General features: G+C 41.8%; 1 pseudogene; it reads left to right on the forward strand.

Moving 5' to 3' along the window:
* The first annotated feature begins 1431 nt into the window (after positions 1-1431).
* On the forward strand, positions 1432-2832 carry LOC126971445 (uncharacterized; annotated as a pseudogene).
* The last annotated feature ends 9800 nt before the right edge of the window (positions 2833-12632 follow it).

Genomic DNA, 12632 nt, shown 5'->3' on the forward strand with positions numbered 1-12632 from the left:
AAAGGAATGTGATTTTCCTAACCTAGAGCATCAGGTAGCCCAATTTTGGGAACTGGAAAGTTTTCCTCAATCTATACCCTACAGCGAAGAGGAAAAGCTTTGTGAAAAGCATTTTCTTGCCACTACTACCCGCCTAGATAATGGACGTTTTTGTGATTTTTCCCTCTTCGTGATGATAGAGATTGCTTAGGCGACTCATATCAACTAGCCAAAAAAAGGTTTTTAAGCTTAGAATCTCGTTTAAAAAAACAATCGGACCTAAAAATTGCCTACACCGAATTTATAAATGAATATGCCGCTCTCGGGCATCTATCTGAAGCGCCTATCCAGAGGCCTACCAACGCCTATTTCCTTCCACATCATCCTGTGATTAGGGACAAAAGCGAGTCGACTAAGTTACCTGTCGTATTTGATGCGTCGGCTCGCACTACTTCTGGAATATCTGTTAACGATCTCCAGATGGTAGGACCTACTTTACAAGATTCTCTATTTAACATCTTGTTAAGATTTCGTCTCTATAAATACATAATTTCTGGGGACGTGGAGAAGATGTTTCATGAAGTGAAGTTAAGAAAATCAGATCGTAATTTGCAGCTAATTCTGTGGCGCGACAATGAGCACGAACAGAGGTGCTCATCGTACGGAGAGCCGTACTCTACGTCTAAAACCAGTCACTCATGGATTTTCTTCTGCTACTTTTCTTACTACTAGGTGCATTTTTCAACTCGGTGAAGAATGTGCTGACCCTAAAATAAAATTAATTATTCAAGATGACAGGTACTGTGATGATATTTTGACAGGATGTGATACACCGCAAGAATGACACTATATTCAACGCTCAGTATCCGAAGAGCTATCTAAAGGATGTTTTCATTTAAGAAAATATAGATCTAATCTACCTGATATTTTGCCAGATACAAATAATTCTGATCAGGGAAATCTAATCATCAGCAATTCCTCAAGCACTCTAGGTATTGGTTGGTGTCCCACTTCAGATGAAATACATTTTCCGTTTCAATTACCTACAAACACAATTGCTACTAAAAGATCTGTTCTCTCAAGTATTAGTAAAATTTTTGATTCTCTAAGATTATTGTCACTATATGTTATAAAACTTAAAATTATTTTGCAAAGCTTATGGCCTCTAAATCTAGGCTGGGACGAAGAGGTGCCTAGCGATATCTATAAACTTTGGAAGTCATTCTCTAATAATATAAATAATTTTTCACAATTGAAAATACCGAATAACTCTAATTAATAATAATGTCCTCATTGAAATGCATTGTTTTTGTGATGCTTCCCAGCAAGCTTACGGAACTTGCATTTACTTAAAGTCTCTTGATACAAATGAATCAATTCAAGTTTACTTATTGTGCGCTAAAGGACGTGTAGCCCCTTTAAAGGCCACTACTATGCCAAGGCTTGAGCTATGCGCCTGTGTATTGGGTGCACAATTAAGCTCAACTGTAACTCAAGCTTTACGCCGACCTATCAATCGCCATATTTATTGGTTAGATTCGCGCGTAGTGCTAGGTTGGATTCGCACGCCCAACAAAACCAAAACATTTGTGGCTAATCGTATTGCGGCAATAGGTGATCTCACAGAGTCCAAATCGTGGAAAAACGTGCCCACTGCTCTAAATCCAGCAGACCTCGCTTCACGAGGTGTAGATTTGAAGGATATGTCCTCTACGCAACCATCTTTATGGTGGCATGGACCGCCTTTCCTACTAGAGCCAGAATCTTCATGGCCTATAATGAATAACCCTGATGTTTCTAATTTACCAGAACTAAAAACAAGTTCCGTTTTGGCGGCGGAGATTGTGCCTTCTGCACCCTTTATCGATTTTACTAAATATTCAAAATTTCATAAAATTCAAAGGCTTTATGCAACAGTTTTAAGATACATTCAGAATTGTTCTAACCGCACTAAGGTTACTGGAGCTTTCAAAGCTGAAGAGGAAATATCAAATTTTATACAGTCCCAACGCGACTCTATTTGTGATTATTCAACTCGTCGCGGTATAGAGTTCAAGTTCTCTCCTGTGTACGCTCCTCACTTTAATGGGCTAGCTGAGGCTGGGATAAAGTCGGCTAAATATCACATTAAACGTGTTCTAGGCAATTCGCATCTAACCTTTGAGGAACTAGCGTCATTGTTTGCACAAATTGAGGCCATCCTCAATAGCCGACCCCTTTGTCCTCTCAGTTCATCTCCTAATGACCTGCAACCTCTCACCCCGGCTCACTTTTTAATCGGCAGGCCACTTACGTCGCTGCCATCACCAGACTTCGTGGACTGCAGTACTACAGCATCGTCTCGACCGCTACCAGCGTCTGGAGCAGGCTAGACAACACTTCTGGCAGCGTTGGACCAGGGAATATGTTGCCGAACTGCAGCAGCGCTCTAAGTGGCGCACTAAGAGTAGAGATCTCCAGCTCAATGATCTCGTCTTAATAAAGGAGGACAACTTGCCCCCTTTATGTTGGCGCATGGGCCGCATATCCAAACTGTTTCCAGGCAATGACGGCATTCCTCGCGTTGCATATATTTCTACCAACCAAGGAACTATAAGAAGAGCCCTCAACAAGATTTGTCCACTACTTACTTCAGAGGAAACTTGTTAAAAGCTTAAAGGAGCTTTCAACGGCCGGGAGGATGTCGACGCCAGATTTCCTATCGTCGACTGGATTAAATTTAATCTTATCGAGTCAAACACCTAAACCTATCAAACAATTACTCTAATATTACTCCATTTACCTACTCTGTCAATCATACTTCATCCTTCATCTATCTGTCAAATATAACATTCGTTCATTCACTCTTCTACTTCAGCTACTTGCACACGACACCTCAACTACACACTCTACTTAATTAGTTATGTATTGCAGCTCTACATAGAGTCTCGACTCTCTCACTTTATTAAAAATAAAATATTTGGTATTTTTCTAGGTTTAAAATATTGACCACCGGCCTTTTGGCTTTTATAGCTCGACAGAAATTATCTGCTCTATGTAGAGTAGATATTGACCTCTGTCTATTGACCTATATACTTATTATAACATAATCTATTATATTGATAAGGTTAAATCTTTAACCAAGTTTAATTTTACTTGTACATTTGACGCTGCTGTCCCTCCACAAAATGGTGACCTGTCGCACACCAGCCAAAAAGACAGCACTAAGCGACACTTTTGAAATCTCCGCACTTGAGACAACGAATTCTTCCCCAAGCAAAATACCGCAGACCTCGAGCGTAAGACGCAGCATAGGGCAATAGGAGGCCGGGAACGGGATTGTTCCCGTTACATCAAAATCTCAATCTCCCAAACAAACAGCCCTAGAAGGGGCACCCTGCAGTGTTAATGATAAGATGGCGCTCTCTCAGGAAAATACAGCTGGAGCCCAAATGTTACCCATAGAGCCGGCTGGGACGTCTCCACGCCTTTTAAAGTCAGCAGACAGGGTGTCCCAGGCGTGGACCTGGCTTCAGAAGGCGAAGTCTTGCGTTAGCCAATCACGCAATCTGAAGTCCGACCTAAAGCAGGGTATCTTAACTGCGGTGGACAATCTTTATCAGTTGGTGAACTGCTGGAAAGATAGGAATGGCAGCAACAATATAGAAGCAGGTACCACCAATTGATGGAAAAGTGAACAATAGATAAGGGGAGAGGGAGGGGGAACTTGGTAGAAAAATTGAGATACACAGTAAAATGCTAGCTGAAAGCATGATGCAAATATCATTGCTACAGGGTAAAATAGCAGACCATCAAGCTACACTTGAAAGGACGACCTACGCGAGTGTGGTGGCAGGAGGCAGTAGAGGGAGACCCCTACCAGTAGGTATGCATTCTGTGGTTGTCACTTCAAATGACGAACTTGACACTGGGGAAAAGGTCATAGAAAAAATTTGAAAGGTAGTAAAAGCAAAATCAGAAGGGATAAAAATAGATAGAATTAGAAAAGCGAAGGATAGGAAAATCATAATTGGATGTAAGGATAAGGAAGAGATGAACAAGGTGAGGGAAAGTATTGGGAAGGAAGGGTGGGGATTGTTAGTGGACGAAATTAAAAACAAGGACCCACAGATCATTCTAAGGGGAGTCATTGCCATACATACGGATGCGGAGATCTTGGAGGCCATCAAGTCCCAGAATTCCAAGGTACTTGAAGGCATGGGGGAATAAGATAACAGAATCAAGGTACTCTTTAGAAAAAAGGCAAGGAATCCATTAACAAGCCACGTAGTGCTTCGGGTCTCTCCATTTATATGGAATAGAATGACGGATGCAGGTGCAGCCCACATTGACTTGCAGAGGGTCAGAGTAGAGGATCACTCACCTCTCGTGCAATGCACAAAATGCCTGGGCTACGGACACACAAAGAGGTTCTGCTCCAGCCCGGATGATATATGCAGTCACTGTGGAGGCAAGCACCTAAGGTATGAGTGTGAGAGCTGGCGCAACGGGCAAGTTTCAAACTACCCGAACTGCCAAATTGCTAAAATGGAGAGGGCCGACCACAACGCATTTAGTGCCGAATGTCCAGCAAGGATAAAGTGGGAAGCATTGGCGAGATCATCAGTAGCATATTGCTAAGGTGATCTCAGGCGAGGATGCACATCTGGCTAGGGACACTAATCATGCGACCCCCGGGTATCACGTTATCCAAGCAAACTTGCAGATGAGTGCTACGGCGACGGCTGAATTGGTCATGGCTGCAAGCAAGTCCAAAACGGCATTTGCCATGCTCCAAGAGCCTTACATTGGTCGAAGTGGGGAAATGAAAACCTATCTAGGAGTGAGAGTGGTGCAATATTGCAGGAGGGGTGAAGGGGTGACTAAGGCTGCGATTGCACTATTCGATTCAAAGATTGACATCACCCAGTACCCACACTTGACGACAGAAAACGTAGTGGTCGCAAAATTGAGAACTGGCGCCTGGGAAATTGGGGTGGTGTCAGTATACCTAGAAAAGGATAAACCCCTGGATCCCTACTTCGACCAAATAAGGAGAGCAGTGCAGGGTTTAGGAAACGGACGCGTGATACTCGGTGGTGATGTTAATGCGTGGAACTTGTGGTGGGGGAGTAGAGACGTAGACAAGAGAGGGGAGGATGTTGCAGGCCTGTTAGGTGAACTGGGTATGCATGTCCTTAACTGCGGAGACGAGCCTACCTTTGATGCGATCCGAGGAGGTCGAAGATTTAGCAGCAGTGTGGACATCACGACATGTTCGGCGGATATGATTGAAAAAATTGTAAATTGGAGAGTGTCGGAATACATAACTACCTCGGATCATAGGGCACTTCTATTTACTATTAGATTATAAAACTCGGGTGGTGTAGATATTAAAAGAACAACCCGAATTTCCAATACCAGGAAAGCAAATTGGAGTCAATTTAATATTAAATTGACCCAAATTTGGCATAACAATAATATGAATAAACGGGAAATAGATCAAATTGAAAACGTGGAAGTATTGGAAAATCTGTCGAAAAATATACTAATTGCATAGCTGAAGTCTGTCATGACATAATACCGAAATTAAAAGGTAAAAAACAAATAGGATTGCCTTTGTGGACCGAAAAACTCACCAAACTAAAACGAGAAGTTCTAACTAAAAAACGCAGGATTAGAAACGTTTGCGCCGTCCGCCGAACATGGGTTGCTAAACAATATCTTGAGTCCAAAGACAAATACTTGGAAGAAGTGCGGAATGCCCAGACCCAAAGCTGGAAAAACTTTTGTTGTAAGCAAGAGAAAGAAAGCATGTGGGATGGAGTATACCGGGTGATAAACCGGACAACAGATAGGAAAGAGGAAGTACCACTCGAACACCGGGGTAATATATTGACGGAGAGGGAATCTGCTAGATTACTGGCGGATAGAGATATATAGATAGAATTAATAGATATATTAAAAAAACAAATAGATTAATAAGGAAAAATAAAATTTTCTGTAACAACACAGTAATACGCAAAGAACGCTTGCAATTATTAAATTTAATTGAAAAACATGAAGTACAATTACAACTGCACAAAGAGAATAGCCAACACATTATACTACAACTTGAAGAAAAACTAAATACTATGTTTTTTTTTTATGGAATAGGAGGACAAACGAGCGTACGGGTCACCTGATGTTAAGTGATAACCACCGCCCACACTCTCCTGCAACACCAGAGGAATCACAAGAGCGTTGCCGGCCTTTAAGGAAGGTGTACGCGGTTTCTTGAAGGTACCCATGTCGTATCGTCCCGGAAACACCGCACAAGGAAGCTCATTCCTCAGCTTCGTGGTACGAGGAAGAAAGATCCTTGAAAACCGCACTGTGGGGGACCGCCACACATCCAGATGGTGGGGATGATATCGTAACTTGTGGCGTGTCGTGCGAAGGTGAAATTCGGCGGCAGGAATCAGGTTGAACAGCTCTTCGGAACACTCCCCGTGATAAATGCGGTAGAAGACACACAATGAAGCGACGTCTCTACGCAACGCCAAGTGATCCAGCCGTTCACAGAGTACTGGGTCCCCGACAATTCGAGCTGCTCTACGTTGCACGCGGTCAAATGGATCGAGCTGATACTGGGGTGCGCCAGACCAGAGATGACAGCAATACTCCATGTGAGGCCGGACCTGCGCTTTGTAGAGCGCTAGAATGTGGGCCGGCTTGAAGTATTGCCGTGCTCTATTTATGACGCCCAGTTTCTTTGAAGCCAGTTTGGCTTTGCCCTCCAGATGGCCACGGAATTGGCAATTGCTCGAGATTTCGAGACCCAGTATTCCGATACTAGGCGAGGCTTTAAGGGAAGTGTTCTCGAAGAGCGGTGATACGGCAAATGGGGTTTTTTTAGTGGTAAACGCGCAAACTTGAGTCTTCTGGGGGTTAAATTGGACAAGGTTCAACTTACCCCATTCCGCGATCTTCTCGAGAGAGGACTCGATAGAAGACACAAGTTTCTCCCGGCACTGGTCGACGTTTTCCCGAGAGAGACCTGCATGGCCCGTGTATACGGCATCACCAGTGCTGTCGTCTGCATAGCAATGCATTTTGGCGGTGTCCAACATATCATTGATATGCAGAAGAAACACCGTGGGAGATAGCACACAGCCTTGGGGCACTCCAGCGTTCACGGGCTTTGGATTCGAGCAATAACCGTCGATAACGACCTGTATGCTGCGCCCAGTGAGGAAGCTGGAGGTCCACTTGCATAAGCTCTCGGGAAGCCCAAATGATGGAAGTTTTGCGAGGAGCGCCTTGTGCCATACACGATCAAAGGCCTTCGCTATATCCAGACCAACTGCCAGGCCTTCCCCCTTGCTTTCAATAGCCGCCGCCCATCTATGTGTTAGGTATACCAGAAGATCGCCAGTCGACCGACCATGACCATGACCATGACCCTCAAGGTATACCAAGAGCTGCCGGTTAATTATGCTCTCCATGATTTTGGAGAGTAGGGAGGTAATAGCAATAGGCCTGTAGTTTGCCGGATCCGAACTGTCTCCTTTTTTTGGGATCGGATGGACAAGGGCTGACTTCCATGAATCAGGGACTACGCCTTTTGAATAGGAGTGCCGGAATAAACGCGTTAGCACCGGCGTCAACTCAGGGGCACACGTTCTAAGCACGATTGGAGAAATGCCATCCGGCCCGCTCGACTTCCTGACGTCCAACGAAAACAGAGCTCGCCTTACAGTTTTCTGTCGGAACTGTACTTCAGGCATGGAGCTCTGACACCGCGGGATGGTCGGCGGTGTTTTTCCGTTGTCGTCAAGAGTCGAGTTGGAGGTAAAAAGAGTGCACAGGAGATCGGCTTTCTCTTTTGCCGTATGGGCCAGGGTGTCATTCCTCATGTGCAACGGCGGCATGGACGGCTGGTTGAAGTTACCAAGAGCAGCTTTCGGCAACGACCAGAACTTGCGTGTTCCGGTCGGGTAACTGGAAAGCTGCTCGCCAATTTTGACGACGTGCTTCGATTTCGCACGGGCGATTTGCCGCTTAAAAAATCTAGAGGCACGGTTATATTTCCTCTTCAGAACTTTGCAGTTAATAATAATAATAATAATAATAATAAACTTTATTGGCAACATATTTACACTGCTAAAATAGGTCATAGTTTATAATATAATAACTTTAACAAACAAGTAATTTTAACGTAAAATATTAGGTTAAAATTATAAGTTAACAAAATTATGAACTTAAACTATAAAAACCACTAAAAAATAATTAAAAAAATAAAAATTAAAACAGACCTAGTAAAATTAAAATAAATAAAACAATTAGATTGAGGAGCAGTGCAATCACTTTAGTATTGCCAATCGGAGGCCCACTCAGTATACGTCGAGCCTTCAGAGACTCGACACTGATTTTCAGTAGGCACCGTGTTACGCAGCACGGACAGCGACTGCGGTATACAAATACTTCCTACATCTTAAATTACAATTTAAATACATATTTCTACACTAAAAGCAAAATTTTATAACTATATTAGCAAAATAAATAATAAATTTTTATAACACAACTACAGTCATAGTTTATTGTTGAAAAATGTAAACTTCGCGGACACAGGATATAAAGAGAATAAGAAGAAAGAAAAAAATAAAAAATAAATTGGCAATAGACACGTTATTTGGCCATAACAAAAAGGTAATATTAATTTATTTTCCAATATTTTCAGAATAATTTTAAATAATAATAGTCGGTTTGTACAATATGTTTGCATGGGAAAAAATATTATACTTAATTTCAATTTGTAAAGATCCAGGGTGTTTCAAGTAATGCTACATTATGTATTATAAATTGAGGTTACTGATTTTCTAATACTTATGGGTTATTGATTGCTTAATTGTTTCTGAAATAAAAGAGTCTTATATTTTAATTCGAAACTCGAAGTTGTTTTCAGGTCACAGAGAGGAGGTGGCAAGTCATTCCAACATTTAGTGGCTGTAAACTTGAAACTACCCCGGAAAGCTGCACTCCTGTGTAACGGCATTTGTAATCTATACTTAGATGCTCTTGTGACGTATTCACTAGTATTATCTTTCAACCAATGTAATTTACTATAAAGATATAGCGGTACTTTATACTTTATTATATTGAAAAGAAGCGAAACAAAGTGTAAATGCATACGATAATCCATTTTTAAAATTTTATTTTTATTTAAATAAGGTGTTACGTGAGCACGCCGTGGAATGTCGAAGCAGTAGCGTGCACATGCGTTTTGCACACGTTGTATTAAATTCTTAGTATGTGCAAGTAAGCGTGGCCCTACTACTGTATCAGCATAATTAAACTTGGATAAGACCAGTTCGGATCCTTTTAGCCCAGCGCCGCAACCCAAGTTCGATACGCCTGTTTTTTGCAGTCAGATGCTGCTTTAACTGACGCATCGAACCAGGGCTGTGATCTGCCACCGAGCGGTACTACAGAGCTTGGTATAAAAATATCCATGCCCTGCAGTATCACATCGGCTACTGCAACGGCGCAGGCACTAGGATCATCCGAAGGGAAACAAACCCCGCCCCAAGGGTAGGATGCAAAAAAGGAACGCATCCTATCCCAATCTGCTGACTTGTAGTGCCAAACGCGGCGGGTCGCTGGTGGTCTGTGACGTTGGCGTCGGATAGGCACTACACTCCTGACCAGGCAATGGTCGGACGTTCCAAGAGGGGCGTCGACAGAGACCTGGTAACCATCGGGATGTGTAGTCAGCAGAAGATCTAATAAGGACGGCATGTGGCTATCCACATCCGGGAGCCGCGTCGGCGACTCAACCAATTGGGACAGACCATACCACCAGGTACGTGATCCAAGCCATTCGGCATTGTGCCCGTTGAAATCACCCAAGACTACGATTTCAGCGGAGGGGATCTGAGCAAGCACGTCATCAAATGCCGCTTGAACGCAGCCCATGAGGTGATCAGTTTCTGCGTTACCACTATGGGACCTGTAGACACACGCATAGATGCGGACGCGGTCCTCTAAATCTACGCGGAGCCAGAGAGTAGACAGGCCCCTACCCTCAAAATTGCCGAGACGGCGACAGCAGATATCCTCCCTAACGTACACACATACCCCGGCATGAGGCATGAAATTATGCTCAATTTTGTACCCGGGGTACGTTAAATATGACGTATCGCTAGGTCGAGATATCTGCGTCTCCGTAAGGGAATACAAGGCCGGCTGCGCCGTCTCAAGGTGGTGGTGGACGGCGTTTAAGTTGGAGTGAATTCCCCGGATGTTACAAAAGTCCTAGATGTGTATGTCGGAAGATTATGAGATCCTACAAAGTAGATATGAGCAAGCTCAACTGGAGACCGAAGAACATATTCTTAAAATGACTGAACTTTGCGATCTCAGTAAATATAACTACGATAGGTTCGAATCCTTGACAAATAACTACATATGTAACTGTAAGAATTCCTCTACCACACAGCCTACGAAGCCTGTTGACAGCTCGTCGGTATCCAGGCAGCAGGTGAATGCGTCACCCATTACAAACGATGAATCATCCTTGGTCTTCATTTAAGAAAACCCATAGGTCTTCATCTTAAAATTCATTCTGTATTTTATTCTATGTATCTTATAAAGCCTGCTAGAATTAGTTAAAGCAATCCCTTATTTCTAGTGTTATATGATATACAAGAAGCTTGGTAGCATTGGTAAGTATGATACAAATGGTCTAGTTTGCCAAACCAAATTACAATGGGATCATACGGGAAGCACCAGCTTTCAAATAAAAAAAGAATTATCAAAACCGGTCGAAAGTTTTGAGGTAACAAACAAAAAAAATAACTGACGAATTGAGAACCTCCTCCTTTTTTGAAGTCGGCTAAAAATGTTATATTTCAGGCGGTGCCGAGCACATCGGGAAGCGACAACGTGCCTGTGAAGCGATCGCACGACTCGTCGGAGAGCAGCGAAGGAGAGGACTCTGCCGAAACGTCCGCAAACCGCGTGCCGCGTAAGAAAATGCGTGTTATTGTCATTGCGAGTGCTTTGAATAGTTACTATCCAGTCACATATCTCTAATGGCCGTTCGCAATATACTATCTACAGATAGAGATACATTACTACCTTCTACTGTCAGTAATTAGCTATCAATAATGTGAAGCTGTCCCAATATACCCGATAAATCATTCTTATCGCCTTATATTGGGACGCGTGAATTGCAATTTCCATACAAACTTCTAACGCTGGTAAGCTATACGTCGTCCCATTGATAGACAACTTGCATGATAAGGTGAGTTATCGTCGATAAGTTTATTGGGATAGAAAATATTTTTATCTCAAGTAGGCCACAGCTGGTGATAGACTGAATATTGGGAACGGTCGTAAACCAAATAAAAACAAAAATTTTTTTATTTCGGAAGGCAGATTTCCAGACTTGGCAGAGAAGATTGAACAAGAAACTCTAAGGTTGCTCTTTACAAATCATTTCAATTACAATTATATATGCAAATTGACGCAACAAAAATACTCCAATGTTAAAAACTAAAAGGCTTACACGAGTAAGTCAAAAACAAAACTAAATTAATAATTATAAACACAAGAGTTATTGAGTATTATATATATTAGCTTATTGAATCTACCGCTACTTCGTAAAGGGATGAGCTAATGAGAAGAAGTAGCAAGAAATTCATTGTCACTCTTTTAAATCAATATGTGTATTTATTGTGTTTCGATTTGAAAGGCGCTGTAGTTATTGAAATTACGGGGCAAATGAGACTTAACATCTTATGTCTCAACGTGACGAGCGCAATTATATTGCCGCTCAGAATTTTTGAGGTTTTCAAGCATCCCGAGCGGCATTGCATTGCGTCCTGCCCGTCTCGTCCCTAACTGTCATAAATAAAATCTTTATCCCTTCTCGTTGGCCTTACAATTAGTTGTTTTGTTTGCGCAGCGATTTCACAAACCTATCAGATGTAAGGACCAAGTCAAAAAGCATAATACAATTAATAAGTATTCTCAACAAAATAATAGTTGTAATGTTGTTATGTCTAGTGACGAAGTTGGAAGACATGTGTCATCCACTGAATAAATATTTGAATTATCAGATAACTGTATGCCTGCCTGTTCTTACCAGGGCATTGTTAAGAATATTTGTAATTTTAAATTTTCTCCTAACAGCATTGTAATTGTATTTATAGGACAGACAAGGAATATGAACAAAAAAGAACTACAAAAAAGTGTACAAAAACTGAGTTTATTAAATGTTAGGCAATTAGTATTGTTCACTTTTCCATATAGTAGAAACTTGTCCTATGAACAAAATTATTCAACATATGCATTAAATTTATCACTGCATATGATGACCCAATATAATAGCAAATTACATGTAATTGACATCAATAATTATATAAATAGTAACAATTTTATAGAAAAGTACAATTGTATTTCCAAATTTCACAAAAACAGAATAGCTGTTGCATTATCATATTATATAAATAACTCAAAATTTGGTTAGCCGACTGCCTCTTTTGGGCAACATACTAGTTGTAGTTTACAGACATGTATGGAAAATTGTCCAACTAATGATTGCCAAATTGCCTCTATTGGGCAAGCAAATAGTTTTAAGACTTTGGAAAGCATTCCAAACAATTTTTTTTAGATAAGTGTACAATAGA

Source organism: Leptidea sinapis, chromosome 23 (assembly GCF_905404315.1).
Source record: "Leptidea sinapis chromosome 23, ilLepSina1.1, whole genome shotgun sequence".
NCBI lineage: Eukaryota > Metazoa > Arthropoda > Insecta > Lepidoptera > Pieridae > Leptidea > Leptidea sinapis.